Below are 25,671 nucleotides of genomic sequence, written 5' to 3'. Positions count from 1 at the left end.
GGTATATTCAACGTGATATGGTCGTAGACATTAGAATGGTGAAATTTAAGCTTTTATACCCGCCCGCCCCGAGACTTATTTTGCAAAGTTGGATGTTCAACTCTAGACCACCTATATGGTTACTTATCCCATTAAACTAAATAATGTGCATGTTTTTATATGACTTGAGAAGCTATATGGTAGCATATACGCCCGGATATGATTGCCCCAATGACTGACGCACGCACGCACACTCACACTGAGAGTCTGAAGCTAGCCACGTTCGTCCGACTTGTGAACAAACCTCTTAACATAGTGTTCGTACGCTGCTCAGGGGAAGCCTAAAGTGGTCTAAAATTGCCTCAATCGACCTAATTTGTGCATCACATTTACTTCCTTTTGTGTACTCCGACATCCAAGCCACAAAAAACGAGAGATTTTGTTTGAGAACATATCAAGAAAGATGTTCTCCCGTTTCTTTTCGGCACTTTTCCTGAGGGAGAACACTCGTGCGTGCGTGCATGCATGCATGCGGAATGATATAGCCCTAATGATACACTTGTCTCGAATTAAAGGGGGCTGGAGAAAAACTTGTGATTGCAATGATCAGGTCACAACAATAGTGGTATATGGCAAGTCAATGTCTTCAACGGTGGTGGTGAGGGGGGGGGGGAGGGACTTTTCATAACAATGACAGGATAAAAGAATAGTGAAAAAGAAATAAAGAAAGAAAGGGTGCGGAGTTGTGGGTGAGGAAAAATGAAAAAGTCTACGGCACCTAGTATTCCCAGGCGGTCACCCATCCAAGTACTGACTAGGCTCGACGCTGCTTGACTTCGGTGATCGGACGAGAACCGGTATATTCAACGTGATATGGTCGTAGACATTAGAATGGTGAAATTTAAGCTTTTTATACCCGCCCGCCCCGAGACTTATTTTGCAAAGTTGGATGTTCAACTCTAGACCACCTATATGGTTACTTATCCCATTAAACTAAATAATGTGCATGTTTTTATATGACTTGAGAAGCTATATGGTAGCATATACGCCCGGATATGATTGCCCCAATGACTGACGCACGCACGCACACTCACACTGAGAGTCTGAAGCTAGCCACGTTCGTCCGACTTGTGAACAAACCTCTTAACATAGTGTTCGTACGCTGCTCATGGGAAGCCTAAAGTGGTCTAAAATTGCCTCAATCGACCTAATTTGTGCATCACATTTACTTCCTTTTGTGTACTCCGACATCCAAGCCACAAAAAACGAGAGATTTTGTTTGAGAACATATCAAGAAAGATGTTCTCCCGTTCTTTTCGGCACTTTTCCTGAGGGAGAACACTCGTGCGTGCGTGCATGCATGCATGCGGAATGATATAGCCCTAATGATACACTTGTCTCGAATTAAAGGGGGCTGGAGAAAAACTTGTGATTGCAATGATCAGGTCACAACAATAGTGGTATATGGCAAGTCAATGTCTTCAACGGTGGTGGTGAGGGGGGGGGGGGGGGGAGGGACTTTTCATAACAATGACAGGATAAAAGAATAGTGAAAAAGAAATAAAGAAAGAAAGGGTGCGGAGTTGTGGGTGAGGAAAAATGAAAAAGTCTACGGCACCTAGTATTCCCAGGCGGTCACCCATCCAAGTACTGACTAGGCTCGACGCTGCTTGACTTCGGTGATCGGACGAGAACCGGTATATTCAACGTGATATGGTCGTAGACATTAGAATGGTGAAATTTAAGCTTTTTATACCCGCCCGCCCCGAGACTTATTTTGCAAAGTTGGATGTTCAACTCTAGACCACCTATATGGTTACTTATCCCATTAAACTAAATAATGTGCATGTTTTTATATGACTTGAGAAGCTATATGGTAGCATATACGCCCGGATATGATTGCCCCAATGACTGACGCACGCACGCACACTCACACTGAGAGTCTGAAGCTAGCCACGTTCGTCCGACTTGTGAACAAACCTCTTAACATAGTGTTCGTACGCTGCTCATGGGAAGCCTAAAGTGGTCTAAAATTGCCTCAATCGACCTAATTTGTGCATCACATTTACTTCCTTTTGTGTACTCCGACATCCAAGCCACAAAAAACGAGAGATTTTGTTTGAGAACATATCAAGAAAGATGTTCTCCCGTTTCTTTTCGGCACTTTTCCTGAGGGAGAACACTCGTGCGTGCGTGCATGCATGCATGCGGAATGATATAGCCCTAATGATACACTTGTCTCGAATTAAAGGGGGCTGGAGAAAAACTTGTGATTGCAATGATCAGGTCACAACAATAGTGGTATATGGCAAGTCAATGTCTTCAACGGTGGTGGTGAGGGGGGGGGGGGGAGGGACTTTTCATAACAATGACAGGATAAAAGAATAGTGAAAAAGAAATAAAGAAAGAAAGGGTGCGGAGTTGTGGGTGAGGAAAAATGAAAAAGTCTACGGCACCTAGTATTCCCAGGCGGTCACCCATCCAAGTACTGACTAGGCTCGACGCTGCTTGACTTCGGTGATCGGACGAGAACCGGTATATTCAACGTGATATGGTCGTAGACATTAGAATGGTGAAATTTAAGCTTTTTATACCCGCCCGCCCCGAGACTTATTTTGCAAAGTTGGATGTTCAACTCTAGACCACCTATATGGTTACTTATCCCATTAAACTAAATAATGTGCATGTTTTTTATATGACTTGAGAAGCTATATGGTAGCATATACGCCCGGATATGATTGCCCCAATGACTGACGCACGCACGCACACTCACACTGAGAGTCTGAAGCTAGCCACGTTCGTCCGACTTGTGAACAAACCTCTTAACATAGTGTTCGTACGCTGCTCATGGGAAGCCTAAAGTGGTCTAAAATTGCCTCAATCGACCTAATTTGTGCATCACATTTACTTCCTTTTGTGTACTCCGACATCCAAGCCACAAAAAACGAGAGATTTTGTTTGAGAACATATCAAGAAAGATGTTCTCCCGTTTCTTTTCGGCACTTTTCCTGAGGGAGAACACTCGTGCGTGCGTGCATGCATGCATGCGGAATGATATAGCCCTAATGATACACTTGTCTCGAATTAAAGGGGGCTGGAGAAAAACTTGTGATTGCAATGATCAGGTCACAACAATAGTGGTATATGGCAAGTCAATGTCTTCAACGGTGGTGGTGAGGGGGGGGGGGGGGGAGGGACTTTTCATAACAATGACAGGATAAAAGAATAGTGAAAAAGAAATAAAGAAAGAAAGGGTGCGGAGTTGTGGGTGAGGAAAAATGAAAAAGTCTACGGCACCTAGTATTCCCAGGCGGTCACCCATCCAAGTACTGACTAGGCTCGACGCTGCTTGACTTCGGTGATCGGACGAGAACCGGTATATTCAACGTGATATGGTCGTAGACATTAGAATGGTGAAATTTAAGCTTTTTATACCCGCCCGCCCCGAGACTTATTTTGCAAAGTTGGATGTTCAACTCTAGACCACCTATATGGTTACTTATCCCATTAAACTAAATAATGTGCATGTTTTTATATGACTTGAGAAGCTATATGGTAGCATATACGCCCGGATATGATTGCCCCAATGACTGACGCACGCACGCACACTCACACTGAGAGTCTGAAGCTAGCCACGTTCGTCCGACTTGTGAACAAACCTCTTAACATAGTGTTCGTACGCTGCTCATGGGAAGCCTAAAGTGGTCTAAAATTGCCTCAATCGACCTAATTTGTGCATCACATTTACTTCCTTTTGTGTACTCCGACATCCAAGCCACAAAAAACGAGAGATTTTGTTTGAGAACATATCAAGAAAGATGTTCTCCCGTTTCTTTTCGGCACTTTTCCTGAGGGAGAACACTCGTGCGTGCGTGCATGCATGCATGCGGAATGATATAGCCCTAATGATACACTTGTCTCGAATTAAAGGGGGCTGGAGAAAAACTTGTGATTGCAATGATCAGGTCACAACAATAGTGGTATATGGCAAGTCAATGTCTTCAACGGTGGTGGTGAGGGGGGGGGGGGGGAGGGACTTTTCATAACAATGACAGGATAAAAGAATAGTGAAAAAGAAATAAAGAAAGAAAGGGTGCGGAGTTGTGGGTGAGGAAAAATGAAAAAGTCTACGGCACCTAGTATTCCCAGGCGGTCACCCATCCAAGTACTGACTAGGCTCGACGCTGCTTGACTTCGGTGATCGGACGAGAACCGGTATATTCAACGTGATATGGTCGTAGACATTAGAATGGTGAAATTTAAGCTTTTTATACCCGCCCGCCCCGAGACTTATTTTGCAAAGTTGGATGTTCAACTCTAGACCACCTATATGGTTACTTATCCCATTAAACTAAATAATGTGCATGTTTTTATATGACTTGAGAAGCTATATGGTAGCATATACGCCCGGATATGATTGCCCCAATGACTGACGCACGCACGCACACTCACACTGAGAGTCTGAAGCTAGCCACGTTCGTCCGACTTGTGAACAAACCTCTTAACATAGTGTTCGTACGCTGCTCATGGGAAGCCTAAAGTGGTCTAAAATTGCCTCAATCGACCTAATTTGTGCATCACATTTACTTCCTTTGTGTACTCCGACATCCAAGCCACAAAAAACGAGAGATTTTGTTTGAGAACATATCAAGAAAGATGTTCTCCCGTTTCTTTTCGGCACTTTTCCTGAGGGAGAACACTCGTGCGTGCGTGCATGCATGCATGCGGAATGATATAGCCCTAATGATACACTTGTCTCGAATTAAAGGGGGCTGGAGAAAAACTTGTGATTGCAATGATCAGGTCACAACAATAGTGGTATATGGCAAGTCAATGTCTTCAACGGTGGTGGTGAGGGGGGGGGGGGAGGGACTTTTCATAACAATGACAGGATAAAAGAATAGTGAAAAAGAAATAAAGAAAGAAAGGGTGCGGAGTTGTGGGTGAGGAAAAATGAAAAAGTCTACGGCACCTAGTATTCCCAGGCGGTCACCCATCCAAGTACTGACTAGGCTCGACGCTGCTTGACTTCGGTGATCGGACGAGAACCGGTATATTCAACGTGATATGGTCGTAGACATTAGAATGGTGAAATTTAAGCTTTTTATACCCGCCCGCCCCGAGACTTATTTTGCAAAGTTGGATGTTCAACTCTAGACCACCTATATGGTTACTTATCCCATTAAACTAAATAATGTGCATGTTTTTATATGACTTGAGAAGCTATATGGTAGCATATACGCCCGGATATGATTGCCCCAATGACTGACGCACGCACGCACACTCACACTGAGAGTCTGAAGCTAGCCACGTTCGTCCGACTTGTGAACAAACCTCTTAACATAGTGTTCGTACGCTGCTCATGGGAAGCCTAAAGTGGTCTAAAATTGCCTCAATCGACCTAATTTGTGCATCACATTTACTTCCTTTTGTGTACTCCGACATCCAAGCCACAAAAAACGAGAGATTTTGTTTGAGAACATATCAAGAAAGATGTTCTCCCGTTTCTTTTCGGCACTTTTCCTGAGGGAGAACACTCGTGCGTGCGTGCATGCATGCATGCGGAATGATATAGCCCTAATGATACACTTGTCTCGAATTAAAGGGGGCTGGAGAAAAACTTGTGATTGCAATGATCAGGTCACAACAATAGTGGTATATGGCAAGTCAATGTCTTCAACGGTGGTGGTGAGGGGGGGGGGGAGGGACTTTTCATAACAATGACAGGATAAAAGAATAGTGAAAAAGAAATAAAGAAAGAAAGGGTGCGGAGTTGTGGGTGAGGAAAAATGAAAAAGTCTACGGCACCTAGTATTCCCAGGCGGTCACCCATCCAAGTACTGACTAGGCTCGACGCTGCTTGACTTCGGTGATCGGACGAGAACCGGTATATTCAACGTGATATGGTCGTAGACATTAGAATGGTGAAATTTAAGCTTTTTATACCCGCCCGCCCCGAGACTTATTTTGCAAAGTTGGATGTTCAACTCTAGACCACCTATATGGTTACTTATCCCATTAAACTAAATAATGTGCATGTTTTTATATGACTTGAGAAGCTATATGGTAGCATATACGCCCGGATATGATTGCCCCAATGACTGACGCACGCACGCACACTCACACTGAGAGTCTGAAGCTAGCCACGTTCGTCCGACTTGTGAACAAACCTCTTAACATAGTGTTCGTACGCTGCTCATGGGAAGCCTAAAGTGGTCTAAAATTGCCTCAATCGACCTAATTTGTGCATCACATTTACTTCCTTTTGTGTACTCCGACATCCAAGCCACAAAAAACGAGAGATTTTGTTTGAGAACATATCAAGAAAGATGTTCTCCCGTTTCTTTTCGGCACTTTTCCTGAGGGAGAACACTCGTGCGTGCGTGCATGCATGCATGCGGAATGATATAGCCCTAATGATACACTTGTCTCGAATTAAAGGGGGCTGGAGAAAAACTTGTGATTGCAATGATCAGGTCACAACAATAGTGGTATATGGCAAGTCAATGTCTTCAACGGTGGTGGTGAGGGGGGGGGGGGAGGGACTTTTCATAACAATGACAGGATAAAAGAATAGTGAAAAAGAAATAAAGAAAGAAAGGGTGCGGAGTTGTGGGTGAGGAAAAATGAAAAAGTCTACGGCACCTAGTATTCCCAGGCGGTCACCCATCCAAGTACTGACTAGGCTCGACGCTGCTTGACTTCGGTGATCGGACGAGAACCGGTATATTCAACGTGATATGGTCGTAGACATTAGAATGGTGAAATTTAAGCTTTTTATACCCGCCCGCCCCGAGACTTATTTTGCAAAGTTGGATGTTCAACTCTAGACCACCTATATGGTTACTTATCCCATTAAACTAAATAATGTGCATGTTTTTATATGACTTGAGAAGCTATATGGTAGCATATACGCCCGGATATGATTGCCCCAATGACTGACGCACGCACGCACACTCACACTGAGAGTCTGAAGCTAGCCACGTTCGTCCGACTTGTGAACAAACCTCTTAACATAGTGTTCGTACGCTGCTCATGGGAAGCCTAAAGTGGTCTAAAATTGCCTCAATCGACCTAATTTGTGCATCACATTTACTTCCTTTTGTGTACTCCGACATCCAAGCCACAAAAAACGAGAGATTTTGTTTGAGAACATATCAAGAAAGATGTTCTCCCGTTTCTTTTCGGCACTTTTCCTGAGGGAGAACACTCGTGCGTGCGTGCATGCATGCATGCGGAATGATATAGCCCTAATGATACACTTGTCTCGAATTAAAGGGGGCTGGAGAAAAACTTGTGATTGCAATGATCAGGTCACAACAATAGTGGTATATGGCAAGTCAATGTCTTCAACGGTGGTGGTGAGGGGGGGGGGGAGGGACTTTTCATAACAATGACAGGATAAAAGAATAGTGAAAAAGAAATAAAGAAAGAAAGGGTGCGGAGTTGTGGGTGAGGAAAAATGAAAAAGTCTACGGCACCTAGTATTCCCAGGCGGTCACCCATCCAAGTACTGACTAGGCTCGACGCTGCTTGACTTCGGTGATCGGACGAGAACCGGTATATTCAACGTGATATGGTCGTAGACATTAGAATGGTGAAATTTAAGCTTTTTATACCCGCCCGCCCCGAGACTTATTTTGCAAAGTTGGATGTTCAACTCTAGACCACCTATATGGTTACTTATCCCATTAAACTAAATAATGTGCATGTTTTTATATGACTTGAGAAGCTATATGGTAGCATATACGCCCGGATATGATTGCCCCAATGACTGACGCACGCACGCACACTCACACTGAGAGTCTGAAGCTAGCCACGTTCGTCCGACTTGTGAACAAACCTCTTAACATAGTGTTCGTACGCTGCTCATGGGAAGCCTAAAGTGGTCTAAAATTGCCTCAATCGACCTAATTTGTGCATCACATTTACTTCCTTTTGTGTACTCCGACATCCAAGCCACAAAAAACGAGAGATTTTGTTTGAGAACATATCAAGAAAGATGTTCTCCCGTTTCTTTTCGGCACTTTTCCTGAGGGAGAACACTCGTGCGTGCGTGCATGCATGCGGAATGATATAGCCCTAATGATACACTTGTCTCGAATTAAAGGGGGCTGGAGAAAAACTTGTGATTGCAATGATCAGGTCACAACAATAGTGGTATATGGCAAGTCAATGTCTTCAACGGTGGTGGTGAGGGGGGGGGGGAGGGACTTTTCATAACAATGACAGGATAAAAGAATAGTGAAAAAGAAATAAAGAAAGAAAGGGTGCGGAGTTGTGGGTGAGGAAAAATGAAAAAGTCTACGGCACCTAGTATTCCCAGGCGGTCACCCATCCAAGTACTGACTAGGCTCGACGCTGCTTGACTTCGGTGATCGGACGAGAACCGGTATATTCAACGTGATATGGTCGTAGACATTAGAATGGTGAAATTTAAGCTTTTTATACCCGCCCGCCCCGAGACTTATTTTGCAAAGTTGGATGTTCAACTCTAGACCACCTATATGGTTACTTATCCCATTAAACTAAATAATGTGCATGTTTTTATATGACTTGAGAAGCTATATGGTAGCATATACGCCCGGATATGATTGCCCCAATGACTGACGCACGCACGCACACTCACACTGAGAGTCTGAAGCTAGCCACGTTCGTCCGACTTGTGAACAAACCTCTTAACATAGTGTTCGTACGCTGCTCATGGGAAGCCTAAAGTGGTCTAAAATTGCCTCAATCGACCTAATTTGTGCATCACATTTACTTCCTTTTGTGTACTCCGACATCCAAGCCACAAAAAACGAGAGATTTTGTTTGAGAACATATCAAGAAAGATGTTCTCCCGTTTCTTTTCGGCACTTTTCCTGAGGGAGAACACTCGTGCGTGCGTGCATGCATGCATGCGGAATGATATAGCCCTAATGATACACTTGTCTCGAATTAAAGGGGGCTGGAGAAAAACTTGTGATTGCAATGATCAGGTCACAACAATAGTGGTATATGGCAAGTCAATGTCTTCAACGGTGGTGGTGAGGGGGGGGGGGGAGGGACTTTTCATAACAATGACAGGATAAAAGAATAGTGAAAAAGAAATAAAGAAAGAAAGGGTGCGGAGTTGTGGGTGAGGAAAAATGAAAAAGTCTACGGCACCTAGTATTCCCAGGCGGTCACCCATCCAAGTACTGACTAGGCTCGACGCTGCTTGACTTCGGTGATCGGACGAGAACCGGTATATTCAACGTGATATGGTCGTAGACATTAGAATGGTGAAATTTAAGCTTTTTATACCCGCCCGCCCCGAGACTTATTTTGCAAAGTTGGATGTTCAACTCTAGACCACCTATATGGTTACTTATCCCATTAAACTAAATAATGTGCATGTTTTTATATGACTTGAGAAGCTATATGGTAGCATATACGCCCGGATATGATTGCCCCAATGACTGACGCACGCACGCACACTCACACTGAGAGTCTGAAGCTAGCCACGTTCGTCCGACTTGTGAACAAACCTCTTAACATAGTGTTCGTACGCTGCTCATGGGAAGCCTAAAGTGGTCTAAAATTGCCTCAATCGACCTAATTTGTGCATCACATTTACTTCCTTTTGTGTACTCCGACATCCAAGCCACAAAAAACGAGAGATTTTGTTTGAGAACATATCAAGAAAGATGTTCTCCCGTTTCTTTTCGGCACTTTTCCTGAGGGAGAACACTCGTGCGTGCGTGCATGCATGCGGAATGATATAGCCCTAATGATACACTTGTCTCGAATTAAAGGGGGCTGGAGAAAAACTTGTGATTGCAATGATCAGGTCACAACAATAGTGGTATATGGCAAGTCAATGTCTTCAACGGTGGTGGTGAGGGGGGGGGGAGGGACTTTTCATAACAATGACAGGATAAAAGAATAGTGAAAAAGAAATAAAGAAAGAAAGGGTGCGGAGTTGTGGGTGAGGAAAAATGAAAAAGTCTACGGCACCTAGTATTCCCAGGCGGTCACCCATCCAAGTACTGACTAGGCTCGACGCTGCTTGACTTCGGTGATCGGACGAGAACCGGTATATTCAACGTGATATGGTCGTAGACATTAGAATGGTGAAATTTAAGCTTTTTATACCCGCCCGCCCCGAGACTTATTTTGCAAAGTTGGATGTTCAACTCTAGACCACCTATATGGTTACTTATCCCATTAAACTAAATAATGTGCATGTTTTTATATGACTTGAGAAGCTATATGGTAGCATATACGCCCGGATATGATTGCCCCAATGACTGACGCACGCACGCACACTCACACTGAGAGTCTGAAGCTAGCCACGTTCGTCCGACTTGTGAACAAACCTCTTAACATAGTGTTCGTACGCTGCTCATGGGAAGCCTAAAGTGGTCTAAAATTGCCTCAATCGACCTAATTTGTGCATCACATTTACTTCCTTTTGTGTACTCCGACATCCAAGCCACAAAAAACGAGAGATTTTGTTTGAGAACATATCAAGAAAGATGTTCTCCCGTTTCTTTTCGGCACTTTTCCTGAGGGAGAACACTCGTGCGTGCGTGCATGCATGCATGCGGAATGATATAGCCCTAATGATACACTTGTCTCGAATTAAAGGGGGCTGGAGAAAAACTTGTGATTGCAATGATCAGGTCACAACAATAGTGGTATATGGCAAGTCAATGTCTTCAACGGTGGTGGTGAGGGGGGGGGGGAGGGACTTTTCATAACAATGACAGGATAAAAGAATAGTGAAAAAGAAATAAAGAAAGAAAGGGTGCGGAGTTGTGGGTGAGGAAAAATGAAAAAGTCTACGGCACCTAGTATTCCCAGGCGGTCACCCATCCAAGTACTGACTAGGCTCGACGCTGCTTGACTTCGGTGATCGGACGAGAACCGGTATATTCAACGTGATATGGTCGTAGACATTAGAATGGTGAAATTTAAGCTTTTTATACCCGCCCGCCCCGAGACTTATTTTGCAAAGTTGGATGTTCAACTCTAGACCACCTATATGGTTACTTATCCCATTAAACTAAATAATGTGCATGTTTTTATATGACTTGAGAAGCTATATGGTAGCATATACGCCCGGATATGATTGCCCCAATGACTGACGCACGCACGCACACTCACACTGAGAGTCTGAAGCTAGCCACGTTCGTCCGACTTGTGAACAAACCTCTTAACATAGTGTTCGTACGCTGCTCATGGGAAGCCTAAAGTGGTCTAAAATTGCCTCAATCGACCTAATTTGTGCATCACATTTACTTCCTTTTGTGTACTCCGACATCCAAGCCACAAAAAACGAGAGATTTTGTTTGAGAACATATCAAGAAAGATGTTCTCCCGTTTCTTTTCGGCACTTTTCCTGAGGGAGAACACTCGTGCGTGCGTGCATGCATGCATGCGGAATGATATAGCCCTAATGATACACTTGTCTCGAATTAAAGGGGGCTGGAGAAAAACTTGTGATTGCAATGATCAGGTCACAACAATAGTGGTATATGGCAAGTCAATGTCTTCAACGGTGGTGGTGAGGGGGGGGGGGAGGGACTTTTCATAACAATGACAGGATAAAAGAATAGTGAAAAAGAAATAAAGAAAGAAAGGGTGCGGAGTTGTGGGTGAGGAAAAATGAAAAAGTCTACGGCACCTAGTATTCCCAGGCGGTCACCCATCCAAGTACTGACTAGGCTCGACGCTGCTTGACTTCGGTGATCGGACGAGAACCGGTATATTCAACGTGATATGGTCGTAGACATTAGAATGGTGAAATTTAAGCTTTTTATACCCGCCCGCCCCGAGACTTATTTTGCAAAGTTGGATGTTCAACTCTAGACCACCTATATGGTTACTTATCCCATTAAACTAAATAATGTGCATGTTTTTATATGACTTGAGAAGCTATATGGTAGCATATACGCCCGGATATGATTGCCCCAATGACTGACGCACGCACGCACACTCACACTGAGAGTCTGAAGCTAGCCACGTTCGTCCGACTTGTGAACAAACCTCTTAACATAGTGTTCGTACGCTGCTCATGGGAAGCCTAAAGTGGTCTAAAATTGCCTCAATCGACCTAATTTGTGCATCACATTTACTTCCTTTTGTGTACTCCGACATCCAAGCCACAAAAAACGAGAGATTTTGTTTGAGAACATATCAAGAAAGATGTTCTCCCGTTTCTTTTCGGCACTTTTCCTGAGGGAGAACACTCGTGCGTGCGTGCATGCATGCATGCGGAATGATATAGCCCTAATGATACACTTGTCTCGAATTAAAGGGGGCTGGAGAAAAACTTGTGATTGCAATGATCAGGTCACAACAATAGTGGTATATGGCAAGTCAATGTCTTCAACGGTGGTGGTGAGGGGGGGGGGAGGGACTTTTCATAACAATGACAGGATAAAAGAATAGTGAAAAAGAAATAAAGAAAGAAAGGGTGCGGAGTTGTGGGTGAGGAAAAATGAAAAAGTCTACGGCACCTAGTATTCCCAGGCGGTCACCCATCCAAGTACTGACTAGGCTCGACGCTGCTTGACTTCGGTGATCGGACGAGAACCGGTATATTCAACGTGATATGGTCGTAGACATTAGAATGGTGAAATTTAAGCTTTTTATACCCGCCCGCCCCGAGACTTATTTTGCAAAGTTGGATGTTCAACTCTAGACCACCTATATGGTTACTTATCCCATTAAACTAAATAATGTGCATGTTTTTATATGACTTGAGAAGCTATATGGTAGCATATACGCCCGGATATGATTGCCCCAATGACTGACGCACGCACGCACACTCACACTGAGAGTCTGAAGCTAGCCACGTTCGTCCGACTTGTGAACAAACCTCTTAACATAGTGTTCGTACGCTGCTCATGGGAAGCCTAAAGTGGTCTAAAATTGCCTCAATCGACCTAATTTGTGCATCACATTTACTTCCTTTTGTGTACTCCGACATCCAAGCCACAAAAAACGAGAGATTTTGTTTGAGAACATATCAAGAAAGATGTTCTCCCGTTTCTTTTCGGCACTTTTCCTGAGGGAGAACACTCGTGCGTGCGTGCATGCATGCGGAATGATATAGCCCTAATGATACACTTGTCTCGAATTAAAGGGGGCTGGAGAAAAACTTGTGATTGCAATGATCAGGTCACAACAATAGTGGTATATGGCAAGTCAATGTCTTCAACGGTGGTGGTGAGGGGGGGGGGGAGGGACTTTTCATAACAATGACAGGATAAAAGAATAGTGAAAAAGAAATAAAGAAAGAAAGGGTGCGGAGTTGTGGGTGAGGAAAAATGAAAAAGTCTACGGCACCTAGTATTCCCAGGCGGTCACCCATCCAAGTACTGACTAGGCTCGACGCTGCTTGACTTCGGTGATCGGACGAGAACCGGTATATTCAACGTGATATGGTCGTAGACATTAGAATGGTGAAATTTAAGCTTTTTATACCCGCCCGCCCCGAGACTTATTTTGCAAAGTTGGATGTTCAACTCTAGACCACCTATATGGTTACTTATCCCATTAAACTAAATAATGTGCATGTTTTTATATGACTTGAGAAGCTATATGGTAGCATATACGCCCGGATATGATTGCCCCAATGACTGACGCACGCACGCACACTCACACTGAGAGTCTGAAGCTAGCCACGTTCGTCCGACTTGTGAACAAACCTCTTAACATAGTGTTCGTACGCTGCTCATGGGAAGCCTAAAGTGGTCTAAAATTGCCTCAATCGACCTAATTTGTGCATCACATTTACTTCCTTTTGTGTACTCCGACATCCAAGCCACAAAAAACGAGAGATTTTGTTTGAGAACATATCAAGAAAGATGTTCTCCCGTTTCTTTTCGGCACTTTTCCTGAGGGAGAACACTCGTGCGTGCGTGCATGCATGCGGAATGATATAGCCCTAATGATACACTTGTCTCGAATTAAAGGGGGCTGGAGAAAAACTTGTGATTGCAATGATCAGGTCACAACAATAGTGGTATATGGCAAGTCAATGTCTTCAACGGTGGTGGTGAGGGGGGGGGGGAGGGACTTTTCATAACAATGACAGGATAAAAGAATAGTGAAAAAGAAATAAAGAAAGAAAGGGTGCGGAGTTGTGGGTGAGGAAAAATGAAAAAGTCTACGGCACCTAGTATTCCCAGGCGGTCACCCATCCAAGTACTGACTAGGCTCGACGCTGCTTGACTTCGGTGATCGGACGAGAACCGGTATATTCAACGTGATATGGTCGTAGACATTAGAATGGTGAAATTTAAGCTTTTTATACCCGCCCGCCCCGAGACTTATTTTGCAAAGTTGGATGTTCAACTCTAGACCACCTATATGGTTACTTATCCCATTAAACTAAATAATGTGCATGTTTTTATATGACTTGAGAAGCTATATGGTAGCATATACGCCCGGATATGATTGCCCCAATGACTGACGCACGCACGCACACTCACACTGAGAGTCTGAAGCTAGCCACGTTCGTCCGACTTGTGAACAAACCTCTTAACATAGTGTTCGTACGCTGCTCATGGGAAGCCTAAAGTGGTCTAAAATTGCCTCAATCGACCTAATTTGTGCATCACATTTACTTCCTTTTGTGTACTCCGACATCCAAGCCACAAAAAACGAGAGATTTTGTTTGAGAACATATCAAGAAAGATGTTCTCCCGTTTCTTTTCGGCACTTTTCCTGAGGGAGAACACTCGTGCGTGCGTGCATGCATGCATGCGGAATGATATAGCCCTAATGATACACTTGTCTCGAATTAAAGGGGGCTGGAGAAAAACTTGTGATTGCAATGATCAGGTCACAACAATAGTGGTATATGGCAAGTCAATGTCTTCAACGGTGGTGGTGAGGGGGGGGGGAGGGACTTTTCATAACAATGACAGGATAAAAGAATAGTGAAAAAGAAATAAAGAAAGAAAGGGTGCGGAGTTGTGGGTGAGGAAAAATGAAAAAGTCTACGGCACCTAGTATTCCCAGGCGGTCACCCATCCAAGTACTGACTAGGCTCGACGCTGCTTGACTTCGGTGATCGGACGAGAACCGGTATATTCAACGTGATATGGTCGTAGACATTAGAATGGTGAAATTTAAGCTTTTTATACCCGCCCGCCCCGAGACTTATTTTGCAAAGTTGGATGTTCAACTCTAGACCACCTATATGGTTACTTATCCCATTAAACTAAATAATGTGCATGTTTTTATATGACTTGAGAAGCTATATGGTAGCATATACGCCCGGATATGATTGCCCCAATGACTGACGCACGCACGCACACTCACACTGAGAGTCTGAAGCTAGCCACGTTCGTCCGACTTGTGAACAAACCTCTTAACATAGTGTTCGTACGCTGCTCATGGGAAGCCTAAAGTGGTCTAAAATTGCCTCAATCGACCTAATTTGTGCATCACATTTACTTCCTTTTGTGTACTCCGACATCCAAGCCACAAAAAACGAGAGATTTTGTTTGAGAACATATCAAGAAAGATGTTCTCCCGTTTCTTTTCGGCACTTTTCCTGAGGGAGAACACTCGTGCGTGCGTGCATGCATGCATGCGGAATGATATAGCCCTAATGATACACTTGTCTCGAATTAAAGGGGGCTGGAGAAAAACTTGTGATTGCAATGATCAGGTCACAACAATAGTGGTATATGGCAAGTCAATGTCTTCAACGGTGGTGGTGAGGGGGGGGGGAGGGACTTTTCATAACAATGACAGGATAAAAGAATAGTGAAAAAGAAATAAAGAAAGAAAGGGTGCGGAGTTGTGGGTGAGGAAAAATGAAAAAGTCTACGGCACCTAGTATTCCCAGGCGGTCACCCATCCAAGTACTGACTAGGCTCGACGCTGCTTGACTTCGGTGATCGGACGAGAACCGGTATATTCAACGTGATATGGTCGTAGACATTAGAATGGTGAAATTTAAGCTTTTTATACCCGCCCGCCCCGAGACTTATTTTGCAAAGTTGGATGTTCAACTCTAGACCACCTATATGGTTACTTATCCCATTAAACTAAATAATGTGCATGTTTTTATATGACTTGAGAAGCTATATGGTAGCATATACGCCCGGATATGATTGCCCCAATGACTGACGCACGCACGCACACTCACACTGAGAGTCTGAAGCTAGCCACGTTCGTCCGACTTGTGAACAAACCTCTTAACACAGTGTTCGTACGCTGCTCATGGGAAGCCTAAAGTGGTCTAAAATTGCCTCAATCGACCTAATTTGTGCATCACATTTACTTCCTTTTGTGTACTCCGACATCCAAGCCACAAAAAACGAGAGATTTTGTTTGAGAACATATCAAGAAAGATGTTCTCCCGTTTCTTTTCGGCACTTTTCCTGAGGGAGAACACTCGTGCGTGCGTGCATGCATGCGGAATGATATAGCCCTAATGATACACTTGTCTCGAATTAAAGGGGGCTGGAGAAAAACTTGTGATTGCAATGATCAGGTCACAACAATAGTGGTATATGGCAAGTCAATGTCTTCAACGGTGGTGGTGAGGGGGGGGGGAGGGACTTTTCATAACAATGACAGGATAAAAGAATAGTGAAAAAGAAATAAAGAAAGAAAGGGTGCGGAGTTGTGGGTGAGGAAAAATGAAAAAGTCTACGGCACCTAGTATTCCCAGGCGGTCACCCATCCAAGTACTGACTAGGCTCGACGCTGCTTGACTTCGGTGATCGGACGAGAACCGGTATATTCAACGTGATATGGTCGTAGACATTAGAATGGTGAAATTTAAGCTTTTTATACCCGCCCGCCCCGAGACTTATTTTGCAAAGTTGGATGTTCAACTCTAGACCACCTATATGGTTACTTATCCCATTAAACTAAATAATGTGCATGTTTTTATATGACTTGAGAAGCTATATGGTAGCATATACGCCCGGATATGATTGCCCCAATGACTGACGCACGCACGCACACTCACACTGAGAGTCTGAAGCTAGCCACGTTCGTCCGACTTGTGAACAAACCTCTTAACATAGTGTTCGTACGCTGCTCATGGGAAGCCTAAAGTGGTCTAAAATTGCCTCAATCGACCTAATTTGTGCATCACATTTACTTCCTTTTGTGTACTCCGACATCCAAGCCACAAAAAACGAGAGATTTTGTTTGAGAACATATCAAGAAAGATGTTCTCCCGTTTCTTTTCGGCACTTTTCCTGAGGGAGAACACTCGTGCGTGCGTGCATGCATGCGGAATGATATAGCCCTAATGATACACTTGTCTCGAATTAAAGGGGGCTGGAGAAAAACTTGTGATTGCAATGATCAGGTCACAACAATAGTGGTATATGGCAAGTCAATGTCTTCAACGGTGGTGGTGAGGGGGGGGGGGGAGGGACTTTTCATAACAATGACAGGATAAAAGAATAGTGAAAAAGAAATAAAGAAAGAAAGGGTGCGGAGTTGTGGGTGAGGAAAAATGAAAAAGTCTACGGCACCTAGTATTCCCAGGCGGTCACCCATCCAAGTACTGACTAGGCTCGACGCTGCTTGACTTCGGTGATCGGACGAGAACCGGTATATTCAACGTGATATGGTCGTAGACATTAGAATGGTGAAATTTAAGCTTTTTATACCCGCCCGCCCCGAGACTTATTTTGCAAAGTTGGATGTTCAACTCTAGACCACCTATATGGTTACTTATCCCATTAAACTAAATAATGTGCATGTTTTTATATGACTTGAGAAGCTATATGGTAGCATATACGCCCGGATATGATTGCCCCAATGACTGACGCACGCACGCACACTCACACTGAGAGTCTGAAGCTAGCCACGTTCGTCCGACTTGTGAACAAACCTCTTAACATAGTGTTCGTACGCTGCTCATGGGAAGCCTAAAGTGGTCTAAAATTGCCTCAATCGACCTAATTTGTGCATCACATTTACTTCCTTTTGTGTACTCCGACATCCAAGCCACAAAAAACGAGAGATTTTGTTTGAGAACATATCAAGAAAGATGTTCTCCCGTTTCTTTTCGGCACTTTTCCTGAGGGAGAACACTCGTGCGTGCGTGCATGCATGCGGAATGATATAGCCCTAATGATACACTTGTCTCGAATTAAAGGGGGCTGGAGAAAAACTTGTGATTGCAATGATCAGGTCACAACAATAGTGGTATATGGCAAGTCAATGTCTTCAACGGTGGTGGTGAGGGGGGGGGGGGGAGGGACTTTTCATAACAATGACAGGATAAAAGAATAGTGAAAAAGAAATAAAGAAAGAAAGGGTGCGGAGTTGTGGGTGAGGAAAAATGAAAAAGTCTACGGCACCTAGTATTCCCAGGCGGTCACCCATCCAAGTACTGACTAGGCTCGACGCTGCTTGACTTCGGTGATCGGACGAGAACCGGTATATTCAACGTGATATGGTCGTAGACATTAGAATGGTGAAATTTAAGCTTTTTATACCCGCCCGCCCGCCCCGAGACTTATTTTGCAAAGTTGGATGTTCAACTCTAGACCACCTATATGGTTACTTATCCCATTAAACTAAATAATGTGCATGTTTTTATATGACTTGAGAAGCTATATGGTAGCATATACGCCCGGATATGATTGCCCCAATGACTGACGCACGCACGCACACTCACACTGAGAGTCTGAAGCTAGCCACGTTCGTCCGACTTGTGAACAAACCTCTTAACATAGTGTTCGTACGCTGCTCATGGGAAGCCTAAAGTGGTCTAAAATTGCCTCAATCGACCTAATTTGTGCATCACATTTACTTCCTTTTGTGTACTCCGACATCCAAGCCACAAAAAACGAGAGATTTTGTTTGAGAACATATCAAGAAAGATGTTCTCCCGTTTCTTTTCGGCACTTTTCCTGAGGGAGAACACTCGTGCGTGCGTGCATGCATGCATGCGGAATGATATAGCCCTAATGATACACTTGTCTCGAATTAAAGGGGGCTGGAGAAAAACTTGTGATTGCAATGATCAGGTCACAACAATAGTGGTATATGGCAAGTCAATGTCTTCAACGGTGTTGGTGAGGGGGGGGGGGAGGGACTTTTCATAACAATGACAGGATAAAAGAATAGTGAAAAAGAAATAAAGAAAGAAAGGGTGCGGAGTTGTGGGTGAGGAAAAATGAAAAAGTCTACGGCACCTAGTATTCCCAGGCGGTCACCCATCCAAGTACTGACTAGGCTCGACGCTGCTTGACTTCGGTGATCGGACGAGAACCGGTATATTCAACGTGATATGGTCGTAGACATTAGAATGGTGAAATTTAAGCTTTTTATACCCGCCCGCCCCGAGACTTATTTTGCAAAGTTGGATGTTCAACTCTAGACCACCTATATGGTTACTTATCCCATTAAACTAAATAATGTGCATGTTTTTATATGACTTGAGAAGCTATATGGTAGCATATACGCCCGGATATGATTGCCCCAATGACTGACGCACGCACGCACACTCACACTGAGAGTCTGAAGCTAGCCACGTTCGTCCGACTTGTGAACAAACCTCTTAACATAGTGTTCGTACGCTGCTCATGGGAAGCCTAAAGTGGTCTAAAATTGCCTCAATCGACCTAATTTGTGCATCACATTTACTTCCTTTTGTGTACTCCGACATCCAAGCCACAAAAAACGAGAGATTTTGTTTGAGAACATATCAAGAAAGATGTTCTCCCGTTTCTTTTCGGCACTTTTCCTGAGGGAGAACACTCGTGCGTGCGTGCATGCATGCATGCGGAATGATATAGCCCTAATGATACACTTGTCTCGAATTAAAGGGGGCTGGAGAAAAACTTGTGATTGCAATGATCAGGTCACAACAATAGTGGTATATGGCAAGTCAATGTCTTCAACGGTGGTGGTGAGGGGGGGGGGAGGGACTTTTCATAACAATGACAGGATAAAAGAATAGTGAAAAAGAAATAAAGAAAGAAAGGGTGCGGAGTTGTGGGTGAGGAAAAATGAAAAAGTCTACGGCACCTAGTATTCCCAGGCGGTCACCCATCCAAGTACTGACTAGGCTCGACGCTGCTTGACTTCGGTGATCGGACGAGAACCGGTATATTCAACGTGATATGGTCGTAGACATTAGAATGGTGAAATTTAAGCTTTTTATACCCGCCCGCCCCGAGACTTATTTTGCAAAGTTGGATGTTCAACTCTAGACCACCTATATGGTTACTTATCCCATTAAACTAAATAATGTGCATGTTTTTATATGACTTGAGAAGCTATATGGTAGCATATACGCCCGGATATGATTGCCCCAATGACTGACGCACGCACGCACACTCACACTGAGAGTCTGAAGCTAGCCACGTTCGTCCGACTTGTGAACAAACCTCTTAACATAGTGTTCGTACGCTGCTCATGGGAAGCCTAAAGTGGTCTAAAATTGCCTCAATCGACCTAATTTGTGCATCACATTTACTTCCTTTTGTGTACTCCGACATCCAAGCCACAAAAAACGAGAGATTTTGTTTGAGAACATATCAAGAAAGATGTTCTCCCGTTTCTTTTCGGCACTTTTCCTGAGGGAGAACACTCGTGCGTGCGTGCATGCATGCGGAATGATATAGCCCTAATGATACACTTGTCTCGAATTAAAGGGGGCTGGAGAAAAACTTGTGATTGCAATGATCAGGTCACAACAATAGTGGTATATGGCAAGTCAATGTCTTCAACGGTGGTGGTGAGGGGGGGGGGGAGGGACTTTTCATAACAATGACAGGATAAAAGAATAGTGAAAAAGAAATAAAGAAAGAAAGGGTGCGGAGTTGTGGGTGAGGAAAAATGAAAAAGTCTACGGCACCTAGTATTCCCAGGCGGTCACCCATCCAAGTACTGACTAGGCTCGACGCTGCTTGACTTCGGTGATCGGACGAGAACCGGTATATTCAACGTGATATGGTCGTAGACATTAGAATGGTGAAATTTAAGCTTTTTATACCCGCCCGCCCCGAGACTTATTTTGCAAAGTTGGATGTTCAACTCTAGACCACCTATATGGTTACTTATCCCATTAAACTAAATAATGTGCATGTTTTTATATGACTTGAGAAGCTATATGGTAGCATATACGCCCGGATATGATTGCCCCAATGACTGACGCACGCACGCACACTCACACTGAGAGTCTGAAGCTAGCCACGTTCGTCCGACTTGTGAACAAACCTCTTAACATAGTGTTCGTACGCTGCTCATGGGAAGCCTAAAGTGGTCTAAAATTGCCTCAATCGACCTAATTTGTGCATCACATTTACTTCCTTTTGTGTACTCCGACATCCAAGCCACAAAAAACGAGAGATTTTGTTTGAGAACATATCAAGAAAGATGTTCTCCCGTTTCTTTTCGGCACTTTTCCTGAGGGAGAACACTCGTGCGTGCGTGCATGCATGCATGCGGAATGATATAGCCCTAATGATACACTTGTCTCGAATTAAAGGGGGCTGGAGAAAAACTTGTGATTGCAATGATCAGGTCACAACAATAGTGGTATATGGCAAGTCAATGTCTTCAACGGTGGTGGTGAGGGGGGGGGGGAGGGACTTTTCATAACAATGACAGGATAAAAGAATAGTGAAAAAGAAATAAAGAAAGAAAGGGTGCGGAGTTGTGGGTGAGGAAAAATGAAAAAGTCTACGGCACCTAGTATTCCCAGGCGGTCACCCATCCAAGTACTGACTAGGCTCGACGCTGCTTGACTTCGGTGATCGGACGAGAACCGGTATATTCAACGTGATATGGTCGTAGACATTAGAATGGTGAAATTTAAGCTTTTTATACCCGCCCGCCCCGAGACTTATTTTGCAAAGTTGGATGTTCAACTCTAGACCACCTATATGGTTACTTATCCCATTAAACTAAATAATGTGCATGTTTTTATATGACTTGAGAAGCTATATGGTAGCATATACGCCCGGATATGATTGCCCCAATGACTGACGCACGCACGCACACTCACACTGAGAGTCTGAAGCTAGCCACGTTCGTCCGACTTGTGAACAAACCTCTTAACATAGTGTTCGTACGCTGCTCATGGGAAGCCTAAAGTGGTCTAAAATTGCCTCAATCGACCTAATTTGTGCATCACATTTACTTCCTTTTGTGTACTCCGACATCCAAGCCACAAAAAACGAGAGATTTTGTTTGAGAACATATCAAGAAAGATGTTCTCCCGTTTCTTTTCGGCACTTTTCCTGAGGGAGAACACTCGTGCGTGCGTGCATGCATGCGGAATGATATAGCCCTAATGATACACTTGTCTCGAATTAAAGGGGGCTGGAGAAAAACTTGTGATTGCAATGATCAGGTCACAACAATAGTGGTATATGGCAAGTCAATGTCTTCAACGGTGGTGGTGAGGGGGGGGGGGGAGGGACTTTTCATAACAATGACAGGATAAAAGAATAGTGAAAAAGAAATAAAGAAAGAAAGGGTGCGGAGTTGTGGGTGAGGAAAAATGAAAAAGTCTACGGCACCTAGTATTCCCAGGCGGTCACCCATCCAAGTACTGACTAGGCTCGACGCTGCTTGACTTCGGTGATCGGACGAGAACCGGTATATTCAACGTGATATGGTCGTAGACATTAGAATGGTGAAATTTAAGCTTTTTATACCCGCCCGCCCCGAGACTTATTTTGCAAAGTTGGATGTTCAACTCTAGACCACCTATATGGTTACTTATCCCATTAAACTAAATAATGTGCATGTTTTTATATGACTTGAGAAGCTATATGGTAGCATATACGCCCGGATATGATTGCCCCAATGACTGACGCACGCACGCACACTCACACTGAGAGTCTGAAGCTAGCCACGTTCGTCCGACTTGTGAACAAACCTCTTAACATAGTGTTCGTACGCTGCTCATGGGAAGCCTAAAGTGGTCTAAAATTGCCTCAATCGACCTAATTTGTGCATCACATTTACTTCCTTTTGTGTACTCCGACATCCAAGCCACAAAAAACGAGAGATTTTGTTTGAGAACATATCAAGAAAGATGTTCTCCCGTTTCTTTTCGGCACTTTTCCTGAGGGAGAACACTCGTGCGTGCGTGCATGCATGCATGCGGAATGATATAGCCCTAATGATACACTTGTCTCGAATTAAAGGGGGCTGGAGAAAAACTTGTGATTGCAATGATCAGGTCACAACAATAGTGGTATATGGCAAGTCAATGTCTTCAACGGTGGTGGTGAGGGGGGGGGGAGGGACTTTTCATAACAATGACAGGATAAAAGAATAGTGAAAAAGAAATAAAGAAAGAAAGGGTGCGGAGTTGTGGGTGAGGAAAAATGAAAAAGTCTACGGCACCTAGTATTCCCAGGCGGTCACCCATCCAAGTACTGACTAGGCTCGACGCTGCTTGACTTCGGTGATCGGACGAGAACCGGTATATTCAACGTGATATGGTCGTAGACATTAGAATGGTGAAATTTAAGCTTTTTATACCCGCCCGCCCCGAGACTTATTTTGCAAAGTTGGATGTTCAACTCTAGACCACCTATATGGTTACTTATCCCATTAAACTAAATAATGTGCATGTTTTTATATGACTTGAGAAGCTATATGGTAGCATATACGCCCGGATATGATTGCCCCAATGACTGACGCACGCACGCACACTCACACTGAGAGTCTGAAGCTAGCCACGTTCGTCCGACTTGTGAACAAACCTCTTAACATAGTGTTCGTACGCTGCTCATGGGAAGCCTAAAGTGGTCTAAAATTGCCTCAATCGACCTAATTTGTGCATCACATTTACTTCCTTTTGTGTACTCCGACATCCAAGCCACAAAAAACGAGAGATTTTGTTTGAGAACATATCAAGAAAGATGTTCTCCCGTTTCTTTTCGGCACTTTTCCTGAGGGAGAACACTCGTGCGTGCGTGCATGCATGCATGCGGAATGATATAGCCCTAATGATACACTTGTCTCGAATTAAAGGGGGCTGGAGAAAAACTTGTGATTGCAATGATCAGGTCACAACAATAGTGGTATATGGCAAGTCAATGTCTTCAACGGTGTTGGTGAGGGGGGGGGGGGAGGGACTTTTCATAACAATGACAGGATAAAAGAATAGTGAAAAAGAAATAAAGAAAGAAAGGGTGCGGAGTTGTGGGTGAGGAAAAATGAAAAAGTCTACGGCACCTAGTATTCCCAGGCGGTCACCCATCCAAGTACTGACTAGGCTCGACGCTGCTTGACTTCGGTGATCGGACGAGAACCGGTATATTCAACGTGATATGGTCGTAGACATTAGAATGGTGAAATTTAAGCTTTTTATACCCGCCCGCCCCGAGACTTATTTTGCAAAGTTGGATGTTCAACTCTAGACCACCTATATGGTTACTTATCCCATTAAACTAAATAATGTGCATGTTTTTATATGACTTGAGAAGCTATATGGTAGCATATACGCCCGGATATGATTGCCCCAATGACTGACGCACGCACGCACACTCACACTGAGAGTCTGAAGCTAGCCACGTTCGTCCGACTTGTGAACAAACCTCTTAACATAGTGTTCGTACGCTGCTCATGGGAAGCCTAAAGTGGTCTAAAATTGCCTCAATCGACCTAATTTGTGCATCACATTTACTTCCTTTTGTGTACTCCGACATCCAAGCCACAAAAAACGAGAGATTTTGTTTGAGAACATATCAAGAAAGATGTTCTCCCGTTTCTTTTCGGCACTTTTCCTGAGGGAGAACACTCGTGCGTGCGTGCATGCATGCATGCGGAATGATATAGCCCTAATGATACACTTGTCTCGAATTAAAGGGGGCTGGAGAAAAACTTGTGATTGCAATGATCAGGTCACAACAATAGTGGTATATGGCAAGTCAATGTCTTCAACGGTGGTGGTGAGGGGGGGGGGAGGGACTTTTCATAACAATGACAGGATAAAAGAATAGTGAAAAAGAAATAAAGAAAGAAAGGGTGCGGAGTTGTGGGTGAGGAAAAATGAAAAAGTCTACGGCACCTAGTATTCCCAGGCGGTCACCCATCCAAGTACTGACTAGGCTCGACGCTGCTTGACTTCGGTGATCGGACGAGAACCGGTATATTCAACGTGATATGGTCGTAGACATTAGAATGGTGAAATTTAAGCTTTTTATACCCGCCCGCCCCGAGACTTATTTTGCAAAGTTGGATGTTCAACTCTAGACCACCTATATGGTTACTTATCCCATTAAACTAAATAATGTGCATGTTTTTATATGACTTGAGAAGCTATATGGTAGCATATACGCCCGGATATGATTGCCCCAATGACTGACGCACGCACGCACACTCACACTGAGAGTCTGAAGCTAGCCACGTTCGTCCGACTTGTGAACAAACCTCTTAACATAGTGTTCGTACGCTGCTCATGGGAAGCCTAAAGTGGTCTAAAATTGCCTCAATCGACCTAATTTGTGCATCACATTTACTTCCTTTTGTGTACTCCGACATCCAAGCCACAAAAAACGAGAGATTTTGTTTGAGAACATATCAAGAAAGATGTTCTCCCGTTTCTTTTCGGCACTTTTCCTGAGGGAGAACACTCGTGCGTGCGTGCATGCATGCATGCGGAATGATATAGCCCTAATGATACACTTGTCTCGAATTAAAGGGGGCTGGAGAAAAACTTGTGATTGCAATGATCAGGTCACAACAATAGTGGTATAT

At 44.0% G+C, this 25,671-nt stretch overlaps 30 non-coding genes across 30 annotated transcripts; all 30 read right to left on the bottom strand.

The window, feature by feature from the left end:
• Positions 1-745: 745 nt before the first annotated feature.
• LOC139972483 (5S ribosomal RNA) lies at positions 746-864 on the bottom strand. Its single transcript, XR_011794898.1, has one exon. It is a non-coding gene; the product is annotated as a 5S ribosomal RNA (ribosomal RNA).
• A 721-nt stretch (positions 865-1,585) lies between these two features.
• On the bottom strand, positions 1,586-1,704 carry LOC139972481 (5S ribosomal RNA). Its single transcript, XR_011794897.1, has one exon. It is a non-coding gene; the product is annotated as a 5S ribosomal RNA (ribosomal RNA).
• Positions 1,705-2,423: 719 nt separating this feature from the next.
• On the bottom strand, positions 2,424-2,542 carry LOC139972480 (5S ribosomal RNA). The gene has a single exon (XR_011794896.1). It is a non-coding gene; the product is annotated as a 5S ribosomal RNA (ribosomal RNA).
• A 722-nt stretch (positions 2,543-3,264) lies between these two features.
• LOC139972479 (5S ribosomal RNA) lies at positions 3,265-3,383 on the bottom strand. Its single transcript, XR_011794895.1, has one exon. It is a non-coding gene; the product is annotated as a 5S ribosomal RNA (ribosomal RNA).
• A 720-nt stretch (positions 3,384-4,103) lies between these two features.
• LOC139972478 (5S ribosomal RNA) lies at positions 4,104-4,222 on the bottom strand. Its single transcript, XR_011794894.1, has one exon. It is a non-coding gene; the product is annotated as a 5S ribosomal RNA (ribosomal RNA).
• A 717-nt stretch (positions 4,223-4,939) lies between these two features.
• LOC139972476 (5S ribosomal RNA) lies at positions 4,940-5,058 on the bottom strand. Its single transcript, XR_011794892.1, has one exon. It is a non-coding gene; the product is annotated as a 5S ribosomal RNA (ribosomal RNA).
• A 717-nt stretch (positions 5,059-5,775) lies between these two features.
• On the bottom strand, positions 5,776-5,894 carry LOC139972475 (5S ribosomal RNA). Its single transcript, XR_011794891.1, has one exon. It is a non-coding gene; the product is annotated as a 5S ribosomal RNA (ribosomal RNA).
• A 718-nt stretch (positions 5,895-6,612) lies between these two features.
• On the bottom strand, positions 6,613-6,731 carry LOC139972474 (5S ribosomal RNA). The gene has a single exon (XR_011794890.1). It is a non-coding gene; the product is annotated as a 5S ribosomal RNA (ribosomal RNA).
• Positions 6,732-7,448: 717 nt separating this feature from the next.
• On the bottom strand, positions 7,449-7,567 carry LOC139972473 (5S ribosomal RNA). Its single transcript, XR_011794889.1, has one exon. It is a non-coding gene; the product is annotated as a 5S ribosomal RNA (ribosomal RNA).
• Positions 7,568-8,280: 713 nt separating this feature from the next.
• LOC139972472 (5S ribosomal RNA) lies at positions 8,281-8,399 on the bottom strand. The gene has a single exon (XR_011794888.1). It is a non-coding gene; the product is annotated as a 5S ribosomal RNA (ribosomal RNA).
• A 718-nt stretch (positions 8,400-9,117) lies between these two features.
• LOC139972470 (5S ribosomal RNA) lies at positions 9,118-9,236 on the bottom strand. Its single transcript, XR_011794887.1, has one exon. It is a non-coding gene; the product is annotated as a 5S ribosomal RNA (ribosomal RNA).
• Positions 9,237-9,948: 712 nt separating this feature from the next.
• On the bottom strand, positions 9,949-10,067 carry LOC139972469 (5S ribosomal RNA). The gene has a single exon (XR_011794886.1). It is a non-coding gene; the product is annotated as a 5S ribosomal RNA (ribosomal RNA).
• Positions 10,068-10,784: 717 nt separating this feature from the next.
• On the bottom strand, positions 10,785-10,903 carry LOC139972468 (5S ribosomal RNA). The gene has a single exon (XR_011794885.1). It is a non-coding gene; the product is annotated as a 5S ribosomal RNA (ribosomal RNA).
• Positions 10,904-11,620: 717 nt separating this feature from the next.
• LOC139972467 (5S ribosomal RNA) lies at positions 11,621-11,739 on the bottom strand. Its single transcript, XR_011794884.1, has one exon. It is a non-coding gene; the product is annotated as a 5S ribosomal RNA (ribosomal RNA).
• A 716-nt stretch (positions 11,740-12,455) lies between these two features.
• Positions 12,456-12,574, bottom strand: LOC139972466 (5S ribosomal RNA). The gene has a single exon (XR_011794883.1). It is a non-coding gene; the product is annotated as a 5S ribosomal RNA (ribosomal RNA).
• A 713-nt stretch (positions 12,575-13,287) lies between these two features.
• On the bottom strand, positions 13,288-13,406 carry LOC139972464 (5S ribosomal RNA). Its single transcript, XR_011794881.1, has one exon. It is a non-coding gene; the product is annotated as a 5S ribosomal RNA (ribosomal RNA).
• A 713-nt stretch (positions 13,407-14,119) lies between these two features.
• Positions 14,120-14,238, bottom strand: LOC139972463 (5S ribosomal RNA). The gene has a single exon (XR_011794880.1). It is a non-coding gene; the product is annotated as a 5S ribosomal RNA (ribosomal RNA).
• A 716-nt stretch (positions 14,239-14,954) lies between these two features.
• On the bottom strand, positions 14,955-15,073 carry LOC139972462 (5S ribosomal RNA). Its single transcript, XR_011794879.1, has one exon. It is a non-coding gene; the product is annotated as a 5S ribosomal RNA (ribosomal RNA).
• A 716-nt stretch (positions 15,074-15,789) lies between these two features.
• On the bottom strand, positions 15,790-15,908 carry LOC139972461 (5S ribosomal RNA). The gene has a single exon (XR_011794878.1). It is a non-coding gene; the product is annotated as a 5S ribosomal RNA (ribosomal RNA).
• A 712-nt stretch (positions 15,909-16,620) lies between these two features.
• Positions 16,621-16,739, bottom strand: LOC139972459 (5S ribosomal RNA). Its single transcript, XR_011794877.1, has one exon. It is a non-coding gene; the product is annotated as a 5S ribosomal RNA (ribosomal RNA).
• Positions 16,740-17,453: 714 nt separating this feature from the next.
• LOC139972458 (5S ribosomal RNA) lies at positions 17,454-17,572 on the bottom strand. The gene has a single exon (XR_011794876.1). It is a non-coding gene; the product is annotated as a 5S ribosomal RNA (ribosomal RNA).
• Positions 17,573-18,287: 715 nt separating this feature from the next.
• Positions 18,288-18,406, bottom strand: LOC139972457 (5S ribosomal RNA). The gene has a single exon (XR_011794875.1). It is a non-coding gene; the product is annotated as a 5S ribosomal RNA (ribosomal RNA).
• Positions 18,407-19,127: 721 nt separating this feature from the next.
• Positions 19,128-19,246, bottom strand: LOC139972456 (5S ribosomal RNA). The gene has a single exon (XR_011794874.1). It is a non-coding gene; the product is annotated as a 5S ribosomal RNA (ribosomal RNA).
• Positions 19,247-19,962: 716 nt separating this feature from the next.
• LOC139972455 (5S ribosomal RNA) lies at positions 19,963-20,081 on the bottom strand. Its single transcript, XR_011794873.1, has one exon. It is a non-coding gene; the product is annotated as a 5S ribosomal RNA (ribosomal RNA).
• Positions 20,082-20,794: 713 nt separating this feature from the next.
• On the bottom strand, positions 20,795-20,913 carry LOC139972454 (5S ribosomal RNA). Its single transcript, XR_011794872.1, has one exon. It is a non-coding gene; the product is annotated as a 5S ribosomal RNA (ribosomal RNA).
• Positions 20,914-21,630: 717 nt separating this feature from the next.
• On the bottom strand, positions 21,631-21,749 carry LOC139972452 (5S ribosomal RNA). Its single transcript, XR_011794870.1, has one exon. It is a non-coding gene; the product is annotated as a 5S ribosomal RNA (ribosomal RNA).
• A 714-nt stretch (positions 21,750-22,463) lies between these two features.
• LOC139972451 (5S ribosomal RNA) lies at positions 22,464-22,582 on the bottom strand. Its single transcript, XR_011794869.1, has one exon. It is a non-coding gene; the product is annotated as a 5S ribosomal RNA (ribosomal RNA).
• A 716-nt stretch (positions 22,583-23,298) lies between these two features.
• On the bottom strand, positions 23,299-23,417 carry LOC139972450 (5S ribosomal RNA). Its single transcript, XR_011794868.1, has one exon. It is a non-coding gene; the product is annotated as a 5S ribosomal RNA (ribosomal RNA).
• Positions 23,418-24,135: 718 nt separating this feature from the next.
• LOC139972448 (5S ribosomal RNA) lies at positions 24,136-24,254 on the bottom strand. Its single transcript, XR_011794867.1, has one exon. It is a non-coding gene; the product is annotated as a 5S ribosomal RNA (ribosomal RNA).
• A 716-nt stretch (positions 24,255-24,970) lies between these two features.
• LOC139972447 (5S ribosomal RNA) lies at positions 24,971-25,089 on the bottom strand. Its single transcript, XR_011794866.1, has one exon. It is a non-coding gene; the product is annotated as a 5S ribosomal RNA (ribosomal RNA).
• Between the last annotated feature and the right edge of the window lie 582 nt (positions 25,090-25,671).

This window comes from Apostichopus japonicus, chromosome 8 (genome assembly GCF_037975245.1).
Source record: "Apostichopus japonicus isolate 1M-3 chromosome 8, ASM3797524v1, whole genome shotgun sequence".
NCBI classification, from domain to species: Eukaryota; Metazoa; Echinodermata; class Holothuroidea; order Aspidochirotida; family Stichopodidae; genus Apostichopus; species Apostichopus japonicus.
The sequence above is the reverse complement of the archived record's forward strand: the minus strand, read 5'-3'. Positions and strand labels throughout refer to the sequence as shown.